The sequence below is a fragment of the Symphalangus syndactylus genome, chromosome 14 (genome assembly GCF_028878055.3).
Source record: "Symphalangus syndactylus isolate Jambi chromosome 14, NHGRI_mSymSyn1-v2.1_pri, whole genome shotgun sequence".
NCBI classification, from domain to species: Eukaryota; Metazoa; Chordata; class Mammalia; order Primates; family Hylobatidae; genus Symphalangus; species Symphalangus syndactylus.
The window spans coordinates 61,681,041-61,687,996 of record NC_072436.2 but is presented as its reverse complement, the minus strand read 5'-3'; the positions used below and the strand labels follow the sequence as shown (position 1 = coordinate 61,687,996).

The 6,956-nt window shown below is 54.4% G+C and overlaps 1 pseudogene; it reads left to right on the top strand.

Annotated features, from left to right (window-relative positions):
* Positions 1-236: 236 nt before the first annotated feature.
* LOC129462991 (CMRF35-like molecule 2) lies at positions 237-5,374 on the top strand (annotated as a pseudogene).
* The last annotated feature ends 1,582 nt before the right edge of the window (positions 5,375-6,956 follow it).

Below are 6,956 nucleotides of genomic sequence, written 5' to 3'. Positions count from 1 at the left end.
CTGAAGGGCCCAGGACAAGATGGGATGCCCAGCTCCAATCTGCTCCCACTTCCAGCTTTGGTCTCCAAGTGCTGGGGCCCCTGTGCTGTGACTTGGTGTCTCTGCTCTCACAGGGGACAGGTTTCTGCTTTCACAGGGACTCTTTGGCTTAGGTCCTAAGCTCAGGTATTCCTCCAGCTCCCCCTCCCAGGAAACACCCAGGTCTCCCTGGCAACCTCCCCTTAAGCTTCAGACAGATGGCTGCTGATGGGGCCATCTGGATGGAGACCTGGGACTCGGGCTTGTGTTTTCCAGGCTATTTGTCTCTGATGGGCCCCAGCTCTGTGACTGGCAGCACGGGGGGCTCTCTGAGAGTGTGGTGTCAGTATGAGAGCATGTACAAGGGATATAATACTGGTGCCGAGGACAGTACGACACGTCATGTGAGAGCATTGTGGAGACCAAGGGAGAAGAGAAGGTGGAGAGGAATGGCCGCGTGTCCATCAGAGACCACCCGAAGGCTCTTGCCTTCACTGTGACCCTGCAGAACCTCAATGAAGACGATGCTGGATCTTACTGGTGCAAAATTCAGACAGTGTGGATCCTGGATTCGTGGTCACGTGATCCCTCTGCCCTGGTTAGGGGGTATGTTTCCCCAGGTAAGAGCTCCCCTCACTTCGGCAGCAGGGCTTTGGGGTGCGACTGGACAAGGGAACAAGGGTGGGCGGCACACTGAAGTGTGCCTCCAAGTCTTGTCCTCAGTCACAGTGGTGTTGGGAGGAGCCTATGGCATGGGCATGGAGAAAGGCAGCTGATCCTTCAGCCTTGGGTGGGCTGGGGGGTGCACAGCTCACGTGCCATCACTCTCATAGGGCCTGGGCCTCACCCCATTATCCAGCATGGAGGAGGCCCCTTCATGCTGAGCCAAAGCTGTTTCCACTGTGCCCTTTGGGAAGCCTGTACCAAAGAAGAAACACTCCTGTACATTTGCAGCCTCCTCACAGAACATCCCCCTACCATGTTGTTTTGAAATATGTCTTGCTTGGGAAGACCTTCTTGTTTAGTAGCTTCTTGAGTGGAAGCTACTCTTTCTCTTACTCCCCCTATGCTAGAGGGCCATGGAGCCGTGTCCCGATTCTTCCTGCCTCCATCACAACTTCTGCCCTATGACTTTCCATCTGCTTCCTTTAAATGCTGTGCCAGATGGCCATGCCCACCCTCTACCTGTGCTCGACAAGGCCGACCATCAGCTTCCAGGCTGCTCTCCCTCATTCAGCGGAGACCTGCCAGCGCCTCCACTCCAACCTCTGCCATTATCTTGGCAGGTTTTAATGAATAACTTGGCAATCTTGCCTTGGGTTCCTTGACATTCTCAACCTTGGTGTCCTTTATTTTCTACTCTCTTCAGAATTGCACCCCATGGAAACATCTCAGAGCTTGTCATCACCCAACCTGGTCACTGCCCAGAGTCTTACACTCAGACATTCTATTTTCTGACAACTTTTCATCAATCAGCTCTCCCCCATCTTCAGGCCACTGTTCCTATTCTCAACCTCACAGTGACCTTCTGTCTTCTGATCCTTCCCTCCATTTCCCCCAATTTATTGCCTCCATCACTCCTGTTCTGACCTAATTTCCTTCCTAGACGACTTTGAGCCCCTGCAATAGATCACATTTTCTTTTTTCTTTTCTTTTTTCTTTTTTTTGAGACGGAGTCTCGCTCTGTCGCCCAGGCTGGAGTGCAGTGGCGCAATCTCAGCTCACTGCAAGCTCCACCTCCCGGGTTCACGCCATTCTCCTGCCTCAGCCTCTCCGAGTAGCTGGGACTACAGGTGCCCGCCACCATGCCCGGCTAATTTTTTGTATTTTTAGTAGAGACGGGGTTTCACCGTGGTCTCGATCTCCTGACCTCGTGATCCGCCCGCCTCGGCCTCCCAAAGTGCTGGGATTACAAGCGTGAGCCACCGCGCCCGGCCTCTTTTTTCTTTTTTTGAGACATGGTCTCACTCTGTTGCCCAGGCTGGAGTGCTGTGGAGCAATCTCGGCTCACTGCAACCTCCGCCTCCTGGGCTCAAGTGATCCTCCCACCTCAGCCTCCTGAGTAGCTGGTACTTCAGGTGTGCACTATCATGCCTGGCTAATTTTGTATTTTTTAGTAGAGACAGGGTCTTCCCACGTTGCCCAGACAGGTCTCAAACTCCTGACCTCAGGTCATCCACCCGCTTTGGCCTCCCAAGGTGCTGGGACTATAGGAGTGAGATACCATGCCCAGCCTGACATTTTCTTCTCTTAGCAGCACTCGTAACTCCCATATTCCGTTTCCTTATCTACCTGACAAAACCCTCATCCCTGGATCAGTCCTAAAATAAAGGTCACTAATCGTCCCAGTTTGCCCAGGACTAAGGGGTTTCCTGAATGTGGGATTTTCAGTGCTAAGGCTAGAAAAGTCCTGGGAAAGTTGGTCACCCTGTCTAAAATCCACCTGCTCTAGCACTGCTGGGGAAAAAAAAGTGAGAAAATGGTGCCTGTGGCTGCCAGTAGAAGTTAAGAGTTTCCAACATTACTCTCCCATACATCTACCTTCCTGAGAACACACAGGACATCAGTTTCTTTCCTTCTCCACTTGCAAACTTTCATGCAATCTACACTCATTCTTCCCCTTTCCCCTTCAGGTTGAGGACAGGCTTCCCCATCCTGTCCAAGGGTGATCCTTCTGGGGCTGGCTCCTTGTCCTGTGGTTTTCTGCCTCCCCATCCCTCTTGAACCAAATTCCCCTGCCCCCTGCCCCTTAGCTATCCACACCATCTCCTGTCCTTACACTCACACTCTATCATGTCTCTCACTTCCCAAAAGCATCCCATGGTCCAGCATTTGCCTCTGCCAAGTGCCACCCATGTTTCCCTCCCTGCTGGCCTAGGGGTGGATCAGGCTCCTCCCCTGTGCTCCCATTGCACCTGCTGGGGCTCCTTCCCAGGGCCGCTTCCAGCGGAAGTGAGTCCATCTGTTTATGTGTCTCTGCCCCTCCAATGGCGTGGGGCTCATGTCACGTCCATCAACGAATCTCCAGCAACAGAGAGGTCGAACGCTGCTTATCGGATCATACCGAGCCTGTGTCGGGCACCGGTGAAGGGCTGAGCCTCCAGGACAACTGCTTTAGGGAGATCATGAGTTGGGGGTCCAGTGGCAATGAGGAAGTAGACTATGTCAATAGTCTGGTGGTCACCTGAAGTCCTCAGGAGGAGCCAAGTGTCAACCTATCCCCTCCCTAGAGGTGGCCTACAGTGGCCTTTCCACATGGGCCGGGCGCGGTGGCTCACACCTGTAATCCCAGCACCTTGGGAGGCCAAGGCGGGCAGATCACCTGAGGTCAGGAGTTCGAGACCAGCCTGATCAACATGGAGAAACCCCATCTCTACTAAAAATACAAAATTAGCTAAGTGTGGTGGCACATGCCTGTAATCCCAGCTACTTGGGAGGCTGGGTGGAGGTTGTGGTGAGCTGAGATAGTGCCATTGCACCCCAACCAACCTGGGCAACAAGAGTGAAACTCCGTCTCAAAAAAAAAAAACAGAGTGTCCACATGAAGGGTGCTCAGAGCCCCCTCTCATGGTCTCTATGAGGCTTCTTGGGCCGCAGGCTGAGTCATCTTCCTTTAGACTCCTCCTTCCCCTCCTCCTCTTGGAACTCCACATCTGGCTGCGGAAGCCCAGAGAGACCCCTGCCCTCACCCCAGGCAGAGTGGGATGAGGGCAGAGTGGGCAGAGTGGTAAGAGTCTTTCTCTGAGATGCAGAGAAAGACCTGGCACTTATTGGAGGGGACTCTCATGGCTGGTTCTGATAAGGGCTCCTTTTGTCCCTGAGGGGTTTCACCCAGGAAGTGGCCTGGATCTGGCTTCAGAGGATCTCTCCAGCCTCTTCTGTGAGTGGGTGATTCTGTGTGACATCCATATGGGTGCTCTGTGCATGGCTGGGATCCCAGGCACAGCCTGATGCATCACTTTCATCTCCAACAGCAACTACAACCCCAAGGAGGACCACACGTCCAGCCACACCTCCCATCTTTCTGGTGGTGAACCCTGGGTGAAACCTCAGCACCGGGGAGGTGTTGACCCAAAATTCAGGGTAAGCACCCAGGGCCTGGAGGCCATGGAGGGAGCAACCCTGGGGTGGAAGCTGGGGGGGTGGGGGTGGCGCACCGTGACCTGAGATCTTCACTGTCTGCTGTTTCTCTCCATCTCTGGTCCCGATTCTCATACTCTCTGAGGCTGCATGTGGATGCTGAGTGGGAAATATCACTTGTGCTGTGAACGCCTTTCCCTATAGGGCAGCTACTGGGACTCAGGTTGAAGGTCGAGTTCAGGTGGACGTGCAGCCCCTCCTCCTTTCCCGACTCCTTCCTGTCTCCTTCCCCATCCAGCTCCGGACTTGAGGTCCCGGTTCTGTGGCCCCTTTCAAAGGTCTTTGCTCAGCTGGGGATTTTGCCACCAGGAGCTGTCTGTGGGGTCTGTGGGGAGATGGGCCAGCTCCAGGCTGGGTTTGAATCAGTTCTCTCTCTTCTCCCAAAGATACCCAGAAAGGGCTGTGATATTGCTGCCAGACCCTGAGGGGAGGGAACAAGGAGCTGGAGTGGAACAGTGAGAGTGGTGGCCGGGCGCGGTGGCTCACGCCTGCAATCCCAACACTTTGGGAGGCCGAGGCAGGTGGATCACTTGAGTCTAGGAGATTGAGACCAGCCTGGGAAACATGGTGAAACCCTTTCTCTACTGCAAAATACAAAATTAGCCAGGTGTGGTGGTGCGCCTGTAGTCCCAGCTACTCAGGAGGCTGAGGTGGGAGAATCACTTTAGCCCAGGAAGTCAGGGCTGCAGTGAGCCATGATTGCGCCACTGCACTCCAGCCTGGGTGACAGAGTGAGACTCTGTCTCAGAAAGTAAAAAAAGTGAGAGTGGGGACTGGTTTTAAGAAGTCAGTTGATAAAGTGGAGGCTGTGCATGGGACAGGGACAGAGAGGGTGCTGTGGAGCATGCTCCTGGAAGTGGGTCCCTCTTCTCTCTTCACTCTATCACCTCTCCTTGATGAGACCACCCGGGCAGTCCTTGATGGAGGGAGAAGGAGGGATGGGGGCCACAGAAGGGGCTAGCCTGGCGTAGGTCCTTTCCCCGGCTGCTCCTGGGTTATTTGGGCTCCAGAGTCACAGCATAGGGAGAGGTGGGGAGAGAAGGGTCCTGGGGTTTCTCCCGGGGAAGTGGCTCATTTTCACCACGCCCCCCACAGGTTCCGGCTCAGCAGCCCTCACTTCCTGCTTGTGGTCCTTCTGAAGCTGCCCCTGCTCCTGAGCATGCTGGGTGCTGTCTTCTGGGTGAACAGGCCTCAGTGGGCTCCTGCTGGAAGATAGAGCCAGGCTGACCTGAAGCCCTGCAGAGCCCTGTCCCCAGGAGTGCCCTGTGCAGGGAGTCAACCTTTCAGACTGGATGCGAGAGACCTGTGGACTCCAGAGGGATTTATTGTTCCTGTGCCTCAAAGGAGGGTCCTGGCTCTTAGAGGACACTCCTCTGGAGTTCTCAATGTGGAGCTTGGGGGTCCTACTTTCTCCTCCCCAGTCCCCTGCCTCCCTGCCCTCATGCCCACTTCCCAAGGGCAAGAATTCCCTGGAAGTTGGCCGGGCACCATAGTGAGTGCCTATAATCCCAGCTCAGGAGGCTGAGGCAGGAGGATCGCTTGAACCCAATAGTTCCAGGCCAGCCTGGGCAACATAGAGAGACCCCGTCTTAGAGACAGAGAGAGAGAGAGAGAGAGGGAGAGAGAGAGAAGGAGGGAGGAAGGGAGGGAAAAAATTTTCTGGAGGAGCCTGGCCCTTCATTCTTCTTGGCACAAATGTGTCAATGCTTCTCAGGCCAGTTTCCCCCAGGGCAATAACTACCTCCTTCCTGCAGACAGGAGGCTCCCTGAGGACACGCCCCTCACAGCCCCAGCCTTTAGGCTCACAGAGCTCCATCCCTTCTCTGGGACAACCCCAAGGGAGCTTGGTCCCGGCAGAGCTAGCTCATGCAATTGCCCAGTGTCCCACGTGCTCAGGGCTCCTCTCCTCTTCTGATGCCCCTTGGGTCTCCCTGGCCTTAAGGCCCCTTCCCTCCCTGTAACCAGGCAGTGTGTGGCTGGGCTCAGAACATCTCTGCCTGGGTGGGCCATGGATGAGCTGCTCCAGGTCAAAGTTCTGGGGCGAGTTGAAAGAGTAATGGGAGAAGGAGCTGGTGGGTGCCACTAATATCACTCCTGGAATTCCCCCACCTGGAGGTGTCCAATGCACAGGGTCAACAGAGTCAGTTCTGTCCACTTTAGAAGTCTGGCTGAGACCACCTGTTAGCAATTAACCTTTTCCACAGGTAGAGCAGATATCGTTTTTCAAAGACAGGATGGAGGGCACAGAGGTGAAGGATACTTGTCCACACTTGAAGTGCACAATGCCATCATCACTACTGGGGACGCCTGGCTCAGGAACGAGCTCAGTTGGTTTTTTGAATGTTTGTCAATTACTCCGTCTCCCTAAAGTTTGTGGGGAGGACTCCCACAGTCTGCCACACGCAGGCATGACCATCTCCACTTGCTATCTGCATCTGGACCAGTGCTCTCCCTCTGTCCCCAGGCCCGAGCTCATCCTGAGCTAGTGATGCCAGTGTCCAGAGCACATGGAGTGTCCCTCTGAGTGCCAAGTGCTCAGGCAGAGCTGTCGTGCTCTGAACTTGAGGTCTGGTGGGGCTCCCAGCTCCATCATGCATGGTGACTCGGGGAAAGATGGGGCTGGCCCATGACTCATGCTGAAAGAGAAAATCAATCTAATAAGGCCCATATTAATTATACTAACCCAGGAAATATGATGATGAGCAAGAAAGGAGCTTATGATTCATTTTATGAGAAGGATAAGCTCCCGGGTCATTACAGCATAGGAAGAACTCTAGAGCCACAGGAGATGCTTCCTG